General features: G+C 41.3%; 2 protein-coding genes across 4 annotated transcripts in view; one reads left to right on the top strand and one right to left on the bottom strand.

Moving 5' to 3' along the window:
- Positions 1–12,639, bottom strand: part of APLF (aprataxin and PNKP like factor) — a 791,103-nt gene that overhangs the window by 777,415 nt on the left and 1,049 nt on the right. The window lies entirely within an intron of this gene.
- The window catches only part of FBXO48 (F-box protein 48), a 116,254-nt gene that overhangs the window by 29,618 nt on the left and 73,997 nt on the right, over positions 1–12,639 (top strand). The window lies entirely within an intron of this gene.

Below are 12,639 nucleotides of genomic sequence, written 5' to 3' on the forward strand. Positions count from 1 at the left end.
TATCCCTTATTAAATGTAAGAAGGTTCCCCAATGTTATCCTACGGCAGCGGTAGGCTTGCATCAGTTAAAAACTAATTATTTTTCAGTACCAGGACATGTACAACTTAATATTACATGTCTAGCATTTTAAATACAATGCACCCTGTCCTCTGTATTGTTCAGGGCCTACCCTTGTTTGACATGCGTATTAAATAGGAAGGTTTGGGCCTGGCAAAAGGTTTAGTTTGCCAGGTGGAAATGGCAGTTTACAACTGAACATACAGGCTGCAATGGCAGGCCTGAGACATGTTTGAACTGCTACTTAAGTGGTTGGCACAATCACTGCTGCAGGCCCACCAGTGGCATTTAATTTACCACTTTACTAGGAACTTATAAGTAAATTAAATGTGCCAATTGGGTGTAATCCAATTTCACCATGCTTAAAGGAGAGAGCACAAGCACCACAGCACTAACTTTACCACTAGTTAGGAGTGGTAAAGTGCGCAGAGTCCTAGAGGCCATCAAAAACGGGTTCCGAAAACAGGAGAGGGAAAGCAAAACATTTGTGGATGACCCTGCAGAAAAGGACAAGTCCAACTGATTTCAAAAGGTACTGCGTTCATGTGATATACATTATTATTTGCATGATTTACAGAAAATTTGATAAATTGGAGGTTGGACATACAATAGTTGTAGTGAGGACAAATATCCCCTTTGGGCAGCTTAGTACAACAATGCAAGGACACTCATCACAGCAAATATATCACAAAAACAAATATATCTACAGAACAAAACACCACCACCATCAAAGGCCAAGTGCTCACAATTATAAAAATATTTTATTAAAATTAATCAAACATATGGTCAGATACAATGAATTATCAAACAAATTTAAAATAAGTCAAAAACATCCCCACGTTTATTACACAAAATTGATTGTAGGGAGAACCTGCAAGAAAAAAGGTTTCTAATCATTAATAAAGGCACGTACATTAGATCAAGATAATTTTTCCAACATGTAATGTATGTACAGAAAGCTTGAACAATTAAAGTAAAATGTGTCTCCACAATCTACAGTACGCCTTCGCACAGTTGCGTGGACACGTTTCGGTGGGTATCACTGCTTAAAACACCACCTTCCTCTGGACCAGAAATAATATCTCCCACATGGAATTTTGGATCTGTCTGGATATCCGCAGACACATTCAATTTTAACTGCAGGAAATATTCCTTGCAGACCCGTGTCTGAGGATTCATTACTCTTCCACTTGGGCATCACTCTTAGATAGGAGGATAATTCTTCCAACTTGCTACTCTTGATGCTACAAAAATTAAAATGAAGAAAGGCCGCTATACGCCTCTTAAAGTACGTACTCAGCATGTAACCTCTTCGATATGGAGTTTTCAGTTTATCCAAATGTTAAATATGTCTGTATTTTTTCTCTAAAGATGTGCCTTCTTCAGGCAACTCGTATTTAGTCTTCTCCAAATATGATACAGCCTCACGCGGGTGATAAAACGCCTCTGGAGCCAGAAGATAGTTGTGTCTAGGTATTTTAGGATTCAGTTTTCATACAACAGACTTAGGCTATGATGGCTGTACCAAGACAGGCGAAGTCTGAGCGCTAGTAATAACATGGCAATACCCTAGACAAAATATAGTGGTACCTGAAATACAAACGTGAATTAGTAACTGTTGAGTTACTAAGCTAGTTGTGCACTTTTTGTTGTGTTCTTGACAGGCTTCAGGCCTGTCATAAACTTCAATGAGTGGCTGGTGTATTACCACTTCAAAATGAAGGGGAGCCATCTGCTCAGGGATATTCTCCTTACAGGGGAGAAGATGGTCAGGCTGGATCTCAAGGATGCCTACCTTTCAGTTCCCATTTACCCACCACACCGGAGATTTCTCCACTTTGCATGAAGGGGACGCATTTACAAATTTTGGGCTCTCCCCTTTGACCTCTCATTGGCCCCTTGTTGCTTCACCAAGTTACTGAAGCCAGTGGTGGAGACACTCTGTAGGAGAGGAGTACGAATGATTATTTACCTGGACAACATCCTGCTGATGGACCAATAGCAGATGCAACTCAGACACTTCACTGAGCCTACCATTCTTTAAGGTCTCCAAAATCAGGAAGGAACTCAGAACAGGCTTAAGACGGATTGGGATCTCTCTGCAGCAACTGGCCCGGATAGTAGAACTACTCTCATCATCCATACAAACCATCTTTCCTGGCCTGCTGCACTAACAGGCCCTTCAGAGACTGAAGGCAACAAACCTACAAAGAGGATTAACCTACCCAGAACTAATACCCTGACACATGAAGTCAGAACAGAACTTCAGTGGCGGATAGACACTTGAAAAAGGAGAGCGATCTTTGGGATGACACCGGACATAGTCATAGAATCAGATGCTAGCAAGTTGGGCTGGGGAGCCAGATGTAAAATGAAATTAAATTACTGTACTTGTAAAGCGCACTGCTGCCCAGCAAAGGGGCGTCCTTGCGCTGTACTCATACCGCTGTGGAACCCTTCCTGGCTTTTCCGTGTGAAATGTCCACTCCTGGACACCCCCAGGGTGAAGCCAGGCATCCCAACGCTGTTGGGCCGTTGTAAAGATGGGTCAATGGTGGTACGATGGTCAGAGGAGGAGCTGCAGTTACACATCAACTGCTTGAAACTCCTTGCTAGATCCTTTGTGGTCAAATCCCTCACCAGAGGGAGAGTATCTGGTTGAATTCTTTTACGGATGGACAACATCTCGGCCGTCCAGTACATTAATCTGCTGGGCGGCACCAGCTCAAAAACATTCGAATTTTGCAAAGGATTTCTGCCACTAGTGCCTACAGAAACAGATTTCGGTGATGGAGAAGTACCTCCCAGAATACAAAATATGGTGGTGTGCTGGAATTCCAGGAACTTCCTGGACAGCAGCAACTGGCAGCTGGATCGCACGATCTTCCTGGCAGTGATGGGCAGATGGTGTCATTGCGATTTGGAATTTTTTTGCATCACGGTTGAACCATCAACTACCACGATATGTGAGCTGGAGACCGGATCTGGTATCCATCACGATGGATGCCTTCCTCCAAATGCTGGCGAACTTCAAATTGAGAAACCATTATTTGCATTTCGGAAAAACAAGAGTATTAAGGATCACTTAGTAAGAACAAGCCTTCCCTCAATGAAACCATCACAAACCTTACCTGAAATCTGAGGCCTACCAACCCAATTGGGGCATATTACATGTGGCAGCTGCAGTGTTTGTCCATATACCTATGATACTAAAAACTTCACTTACAATCATGTTAACATTGTGTTGAGAAACACTATGAATGTAATATTTGCCATTGTTTGCCCTTGTCAATTGATCTACATCGGACAAACAGCGCAGAAGGTACGCGTACGTATCTGCCAACATAGAAGCAGCATTCGTTGTAAAGTGAATGGTGCTCCATTGGTGGATCACTTTCAAGAAAAATTACACACAGAGGATGACTTTCCGTGGCAGGTCATCACAGTGATTAAACCTCTACCCAGAGGTACTGACATCCACCTGCTTCTAAACAAAGAAGAGCTGAAATGGATCCTAAGTACAAAGAGCATTCAGAACGGGTTAAACAGGTCAGAGGATTGGACTGATTTTCTATAATCCTCTGGGAGATATTATTACACTCTGTGTTACATTGACGGTAACCTGGGCCTTTAATGCCATCTTACACTTCCGAATTTGACTCTTGACACAATTGAAAAAATTGGGTGTCTCTAAAGTTGAATTTGATACACATGACGGACCAACAACAAGCTGTATCCCCCATGTTTACAAGTTCTGATGATAATCTGTTTGCTTTTAATCCCAATGTATTGGATTCTCTGTATGATCTGCTTTTCCAACTGTAAAGTAATTTGTAGTCTGTATTGTCCTCTACCTCCTAATTTTCTTCCCTTTTCCTATATTCTTTTCCTCTTTCTAAAAACCTTCTCCAAGATGGCTGCCATGTTTTCACTCTCCGCACTGTCACATTAGAGCCACGCCCACTTCCGGGTCTTCAAATACCGGAACTTGCAGCCGTTTGGTTCCCACTGTGAGCCGCACGTTAATGCTGCTTGTGTACTGCACGCATTCACCTCGCTGCCTGGAGCATCGCACCCCTGCCGCTCACTGTTCGGGAGCTTTTCGATATTGAACCATTCTGGTTCACAGGCCGCAGCGCCCCATGCCACTGGACACATCCAGCAATTTCCATATTTTCAGGTACAGTAATATTCTTATGCTCACTGGACTCTCGACTATTTTTCCTGAGTAGCATAAACTAATTCCCATTTTCCCCTCCACTACCCTCTAGTGCCGTTTTTAGCAGTCGCACCATACCAACTGACCGACCAGGTTTATCCAGCTTCTGTCGTGTCTCCACATTATCGAACTGCTAAGAGGGATCCTGAGTATTTGCCTCTGGCATCCTTAAAGCCCACACTCAGTTGCCTTAGCAATTTCCCCTTAATTGTCACAGAGTGCGTGGTTTATATGACCGTCCCGAACACCATGAAGGCTCTTCATTAGCAATTGCTCCACTGGCCTCTTCTTCACAGGTCAGCACCTATTAAGATATCAGCAGTGTGAACTTGGTTAAATACCACAGACAGGCCAATGCACGATTCCATTATTACGTTTTTTAGACCACGGACAGATCACGCACAGATCCACTTTTGAATAATATTCACAGGCGCAATGGTTGCAATCTCACCGTCCAAACAATTATTTGCCCGTTCCACTCACATACGTGCATGGTATGAGAGGCTGTCACTGTAATTCTTCATTCATGACTTATTCTTGGTTTTTCCCTTCCTCACCTTTCCCCCCCCCCCCTTTTTCTCTTTCCCTCCTTTTTCTCTTTCCCTCCTTTTCTCAACCCTCCTGACAGGCAGTCTTCTTCCCTCAGGCATATTTTAGGTCCTGATGATGGTCCCCATATTCTAATGAAGGACCGAAACGTCATCAAACAAAAAGTACCATTACTATTCTAAATGTGATTAATTGAAAATATGAATAGCATGGGTACTACAAAAATGAAGTGCTAATTCAATATCTATATAACCACAGTGCAAATGTCTGAGCCTTTGTTTATATAAAATTGTTCAGTTTTTCCTGTTTTCTTTGCAAGCCTTAAATGGCTTTGTATGTTGTTTTGAATATTTATTCAAATGAAATAATATATGATCCGTTATAGAAATCATTTGCTTTCTATATATACTAGTTAAAAGTTTTTTTTTCTGGAAGGGACCTCTTGTTCCTTTATAAAAAATAAAAATAAATTCCTCCAAGACTGGGCGAAGGATTTTCCGTATTCTTTCCTGCCAATCATGATGATTCCCAGGGTAGCGGATCAAGTCAGACGACAGACCGTATCCATGGTGTTGGTCACGCCGATCTGAAAGTCACAGGCATGGTTCCCGATTCTGATGGAGCAGTCTTGGACCCACCGATAGAACTGCCCTCATTCTAAACAGTACTCTGGGACCCGCATGGTTGCCTGCACCCTCAGGTCCTACAGGGACACCTCTCCCTAATGGCATGGAATATTTACGGGTGTGCTGGAAAGACTAACAACTTTCAGCGGTCGCTGCAACCTTTATCCAGATGGGCTTCAGGCACCATCAATAGATATTGCTTCGGCTGGGAGACTATGAAATAGTTGGTGTTTGGAGAGACATCTGGAGCCCTTGGAGGTAGAAGTTACTCACATCTAAATTTTTGGGCAGAATTGGCACAGTCAGAGCTAGCATACCGTAAAGTCAATAAGTCAATTCCTTTAGGTCAGCCATATCACCTGAACATAACATTAATGATAACAAAACGGCTGGAGAATACCCTTGAGTCTATAAACAAATGAAGGGTATCAGACTCTTTAAGCCCCCGGACCTCAGAGACTCTGGCCTATGGGACATTAATGATGTCTTAAGACTAATGCTTAGTTGGCAGGATAACCAGTACTTGTTACATAAGAAACTGGCACCAAAACTGGCAACATTACTGTTATGTTGCTGTATCTTTAAGAGTGTCATGGTCAGTGACATCACTAATAGAATGATTACATTCCAATGGTTGAGAATACAGTTTGCTATAACTTCTGCTGGTTGATGGTTGTATCAATAAAGCTCCTACTTCATCTCACCAGTTTCCTGAGCTTTTATCACTGGCGACGAGGGTCAAGGCTTGATTGGGGACAAGCATCCACAACCATCAACTCCCCTACCACTGGATATCGGTTTGGATTTTTGATTCACTTAAATCTTCGTTTTTGGAATATCAGTCTACTTTGGACACAAGATACCCAACTGGATCTTACTCTTATTCCCTTGGATTTACTCCTATGGTGTATTTGAATGGATTATAAAAAAAAATTCTTTTCTTTCCTGACTCAATTTACAATTTTTGACTGCCTGTTTTGTGATACATTGGAAGTCGCGCTGTTGAACTACATTGGAAGCTGAGAGGAAAATATTACTGAGCCTCCCTTCTGGACACCGCCCCCGAGTAGAGAACGAGCCAAATTTCCAGGTGTTGAGTGCCAAAAAACAGGTATCATTATCACCTCGGCGCTCACCGTTGTCTCCTGTTTGGATTTGAATTCCAGTGGAAGCATCTCGCGTGCCATTGCACCTCCTCACGCATCAGCGCGAGTGCTGCAGCGCTTCAGCGTTCACCTTGCTGCTCACTCCTCTCGGCGAATCTTGGTCTCGCCTCGTCTTCCTGCTCGCTCCTCTCGGCGAACCGTGACCTCGCGTACAACGTCAAAACGTTGTCACGCATTTCACGTAGCTTTAGCGGCCATTTTGTTACCTTGGTTACCTTGGTTACGCCGATGCGCACGGCAGCGCATTTTACCGAGTTTTCAAACGCTGATACACACAGCAGTGTATCTTTCGCGCAAGATTTAATCAAAAACAAATAACAAGCTGAAATTTACAACGCTAACACACACAGCAGTGTGTTAATTCTACAACATCAATATGCTCGACAACACGCTGAGGTACTGATAATATTCAGCTGCACATTCTATTATTCGAAAGCTTGGACTAATAATTCTACGCTAATGTGCACAGCTGTTGTGGAATTGTTTCATTCTTCTTTGATAATTGGTATTTTTACTCGCTTTAATTTACAATATTAGAAAATTAGCCTGTTACCATTATTATAGAGTTTTGCTTTTACATATTCCTTGTTTCATTATGGCCACTACTTCTAGCATGTCGCAACCTCCACCTTTTCTTTCAGAGGAGGGTGAACCCATTCTTCCTTGGAAAAGATAGAGAAACCTATTTGATTCATACTTAATTGCTATTGGTGGAGAAAAGTTTTCGGCTGTCAGAAAACAAGCCATCTTGTTGCACAATTTGGGAGTTGAAGGTAGACATACCTATGACAGTATGGACAGTATACCTGTGGGGGGAGCTGATGGGGAACCTGCAGATATTTTCGAGATGTCTATGACTATGTTGGAACAGTATTTTGGACCTAGAATTAATGTTGTCTTAGAGCGACATAGATTCTTTACTCGTGTCCAAGGTTCCCGTGAACGTGTAGGTACATATGTTGCAGCTCTGAAAACTCTTTCTCGAACTTGTGATTTTGGTGAGTTGTCTGAATCTCTAGTTAGAGATCAACTCGTTCGATGCACGAACAGTTCTAGAGTTCAAGAAAAGTTATTATCCAAAAATCCCACATTGAAAGAAGCTTTAGATATAGTAAAGGGTATGGAAAACACTTCTACATGGGTTAAAGAGATAAGAAAGAATAAAGAAGATAATAGTCACACTGTCAGTGATGATAAAAAGAAAGCTACTGATTCTGTACATATGCTAGAAGAGGACGAACTGTTTGGTGAATATCACGAAGATGTGGCTAAAGTCAGTGTAAGTGCTAAGAGCAAACCTATCCAAAAGACATTTACCCAGAAAAACACACTTGATAATCGTCCTTCTTCGACCAAAGAATCTATTTTCTCTAAGGAACGTGATCCTCGCCAACAACGTCCTATTAATAACCAAAGAATACGTTGTTTCAGGTGTGGGAGTTTCTCTCACACTTCCAATTTTCCCCATTGTTTCGCAAGAGATAGCATCTGCAATAACTGTGGTATCAAAGGACACTATGCACGTGTATGTAGATCTGGCAAAAAGAGAGAAATTAGTGAGCCAACCTCTGATATTGTACGTACACTTGTGGTTTCCAATGTTAATGATACAATGGTTGACACAGAACATATTTTTATGCCATTCTGTGATGTAACAATTGACAAATTTGTATTTAAACTTATGGCAGACTCTGGGTCTCCTTTTACTTTAATTGGTAATAAGATTTGGAATGAGGTAGTTGGGTTAGAAAATGTTCAACTATTACCACCTGATATCTCTCCCCCTAGCTACAATAAGTCAAAAATAGAGATTTTAGGATACATTATAGCCAACATTTCTTTCAGTGGTAAGTGTATATCTGGGAAAGTTTATGTAGCCGTCAGAGGTGACAATCTCCTGGGATGGCGGCATCAACATGACTTAGGGATTATTCTTAATCCGGGAGCAGAAGATCCAAAAAATCAAGTCATGCTGATGGAAGATTTTCTTTCCAGTACTCTTCACTCCCAGATAGATCTTGTGTGTGAGTCTAGTAAATATTTTGATGATTATCCTAATGTCTTTTCTGACAAATTGGGGTGTCTAAAAGGATTTGAACATAAAATCATCTTTAAAAAATCTGCCAAACCGTGTACACACAAAGTCAGGAAAGTACCTAACATGATGCTGGAGCCACTTAGACTTGAGATTGAGAAATTGTTAAACTTAGGAGTGATTGAAGAGATTGAATCATCAGAGTGGTTGAGTCCAGTGGTTCTAGCACCCAAGAATGGTGGGAAATCGATTAGGATGTGTGTGGATCTTCGCGACTTGAATGAATGGATCTGGGTAGACCGTCAGCCTTTACCTAACATAGCTGAGAGTATCAGCACTCTAAAAGGAGCAAAGATATTTAGTGTTCTTGATCTCTCTTCTGCTTACCACCAAGTTGTACTACATAAAGATTGCAGACACTTAACATCATTTGTTACACCTTTGGGTGCTTACCGTTTTTTAAGAATGCCGTTTGGCTTAGCTTCAGCTACCGCATGTTTCCAAAGAGTGATGAAAATAGTTTTGGGCAGTCTCTCCAATATAATGTTCTTTCAGGACGATATTTTGATTCATGGTGTAGACACGTGTGAGCATGACAAAGTGTTAAGATCTGTTTTAGATAAGTTAAACGAGAGTGGACTTACAGTAAAAAAGGAAAAGTGTCGTATTGGCTTAGAGTCTGTCACGTATTTGGGACACGTTATTTCGGGGAACGGAATTCAGCCCAAATTAGAGTTAGCTGAGAGCATTGTTAAGGCATCTACTCCAGTGGATAAGGATCAGGTCAAATCATTTTTAGGGAAGGCGGAATTTTATTCCAAGTTCGTTAAGGGTTTTGCCAGTCTTGTTGAGCCCATTAGGTCTCTTTTGAAAAAAGGTGTACATTTTTCCTGGTCTAGTGATTGCGAGAAAGCTTTTGTTTTGGTTAAAAAAGAGATAGGTGAGATGCCAACTTTAGGTCATTTTGACTCCAAACTCAAAACTATTTTGACTACCGATGCCAGCCTTAAAGGATTAGGTGCTGTGCTTTCGCAAGTTGTTGATGGTGAAGAAGTTGTTGTTGCTTTCGCTTCAAGAGCTCTAAAGGAAGCTGAACATAATTATTCTTGCATCGAAAGAGAAGCGTTGGCAGTATATTGGTCTATATGTCACTTCAAATTTTACTTATGGGGGATACCATTTGTGGTTAAATCTGATCACCGTCCCCTAGTTCAAATTTTCTCATGTCATCAAAGTGATCATGTAACACCTAGGTTGAAAAGATGGAGTGAAGGTTTGCAAGAGTTCAACTTTACTGTGCAGTATATTCCAGGGTTGAACAATAAACCTGCTGATTGCTTATCATGTCTTCCCATAGATAGAGATTGTGTCACAGATGTTGCTACGTGTATAAACTGGGTTTTGGAGTCTAGCATTTCCGAAGAGGAATGGTCACGCAAGGTTGATGATGATGTTGTATTTCTATTGCTGAGGAATGTTATCAGGAGTGGTTGGCCAGATTATGATACTCTTGAGAGTGTATTGAAGCCTTTTTGGTCCGCGAGAGATGATTTAACTTTTTTCCAAGGCAATTTAATGAGGGGTGATAGAGTGGTGCCTCCAAGTGAATTGAGAGAGAAGGTTGTCAACCTGGCTCATGAGGGGCATTTGGGAAGAAATTTGACGAAAGCTCGCATTAGGGAAAGATATTGGTGGCCTGGAATGGATCGCATGGTGGAAACCGTGGTTAAAGATTGTCATTTGTGTGCAGTCAATGACAAGTCACGTACCACCAGTCATTCTCCATTGTCACCTGTGGAAGTTCCTATTGCTGTTTGGACAAAGCTAGGCTTAGACATCGCCGGCCCTTTTGAGCTCATGCCCTCACATGAGAGATATGTTGTTTTATTGGTTGACTACACTTCAAAATGGGTAGTGTCCAAATGTATGAGTGTGGTCAACTCAAGAACTGTGATTGAATTTTTAAAAGATGTGTTTGGGTCGGAGGGTGTTCCCAAGTTTTTACTCACTGATAATGGGGTACAATTCACTTCCAGTGAGATGGACAGTTTCTTGAAAAGTCTGGGTATTATTCATCAGAAAACAGCTCTTTACTCTCCTCAAGCAAATGGTCTCACGGAGAGGATGAATAGGGTTGGGAAAAGTTGTGCACAGAGGGCTTTAGAATCCAAGACTTCATTCAACAGTGTTTTAAGGGAGACGTGGTGGGCACATCGCACGACTCCCAATGCTGTTATGCAAAGGTCTCCTTTTGAGGCTTTGAGAGGTAGACTAGCTTGTTCAAAGCTAAATCCAACTTGGCTTCCGGAGAAGATAGTTGAGAACAGTGTGGAAAGAGAAGTGAGAAGGAGAGCTGTGTTGACAAATTATCATCAGAAATACAAACAACGTTATGATGCTAAAATGGTTGTCAAACACAGGAAATGGAACGTGGGTGACAATGTTCTCGTCAAAAAAACAAAATTTGGTCACAAGGGTGTTTCGAACTTCATTGGTCCTTTCACCATTGTTTCCATTAAGAAAAATGTTGTCACCTTAGACAATGGTTGCACTTGGAACATGTCTAAACTGGCCAAATGCAATGATGTCAGAAATCATTACAATGATAGTCCCAAACTCTCCTGTAATCCCAATGTTTCTCCTTCCACCAGTTACCAGAAAAATACTCCTAGGAGGTCTTTACAGCTTCCCAAGAAGTTCAATGATTATGTGATGCATTAATGTCCTCTTTTACTCTTTCATCTTCTTCTTTTAAGTTATTTTGTTTCTTCATCAATATTCATTTTATTCTTTTATTATGTATAGGGGATGTGTTATGTTGCTGTATCTTTAAGAGTGTCATGGTCAGTGACATCACTAATAGAATGATTACATTCCAATGGTTGAGAATACAGTTTGCTATAACTTCTGCCGGTTGATGGTTGTATCAATAAAGCTCCTACTTCATCTCACCAGTTTCCTGAGCTTTTATCAATTACTATGCCTCATTTCATGTAAAAAGGTGTCCAATGTATGGTCTTCTGATATCTACACAAGGGTTTTAACACCTGAAGAAGTCACTTTACCATATCTAGGAGAACTAAGACTGATACCAGGTCAGTGTCTTATCCTACCTTTTCAGAACACCCTAAACTAAGAGAGGTCAGATGCATTAAGGTATATGAAGAAATGACAGCGGATATCAGTCCGGCGGGTGAGAGGCAACTACTAATTGCCAAGCAAAATGCAGTATCATCACCTTCTATTGCCAGGTGGGTAAGGTGGATCATGGCCAAGGCCGGTGTGGATGTGCATAAGTTTGGGGCCCACTCCCCGAAAGGGGCCATGGCGTCTAAAGCCATGCAGGTAGGTGGTAGACAATGATATCATGAGTGCGGTGGACTGGTCATTTGAGTCGATCTTTAAGAAGTTTTACTTCAAACCCATTTCGGAGGCCACCACTCTGGTAGTAAGTAAGCTTTGAACATGCATAATCTTTGCCTCCGGTCCTGACATAGAATGAAAAATGTCCTAGATAACGAGAAGGAAATTTTCAGTTCTATTAAGGACAAGGAGATGAGGATTATCCCACCCAGGGACATCATGAAATGATTTTCGAACCCACCCGATGGGTTGTTATCAGTAAGGAAAGTTAACATCATCTCTCTATTTAAGTGAATTATTCAAGAAATGTATGTAAATGTCTTCTCAAAAATGTGAAGACATTAAGGAGTTAAAACCATGGTTGTGAATAAAGAATCTTAAAATTACAAAGAATTGGATAATGTGAGTTACCTCTCTGTTGTAGGGAATGATCCGAAAATCGAATAGGACAAGTGTTCAAGGTTAACTTCCTCCAGTGAAGAAGAGGAACAGGAAGGAACGTCATAGAGTTATATACACCAGATTGGACTATGATTGGACTAAGGTTACAATGGAGACTCACCCCTCCTATGGTTCATGGGATATGTAGTCTGTGTGTTTTTCTTTAATATGTTCTTTAAAGG

The sequence above is a fragment of the Lissotriton helveticus genome, chromosome 6 (genome assembly GCF_964261635.1).
Source record: "Lissotriton helveticus chromosome 6, aLisHel1.1, whole genome shotgun sequence".
In the NCBI taxonomy this organism is placed as follows: Eukaryota; Metazoa; Chordata; class Amphibia; order Caudata; family Salamandridae; genus Lissotriton; species Lissotriton helveticus.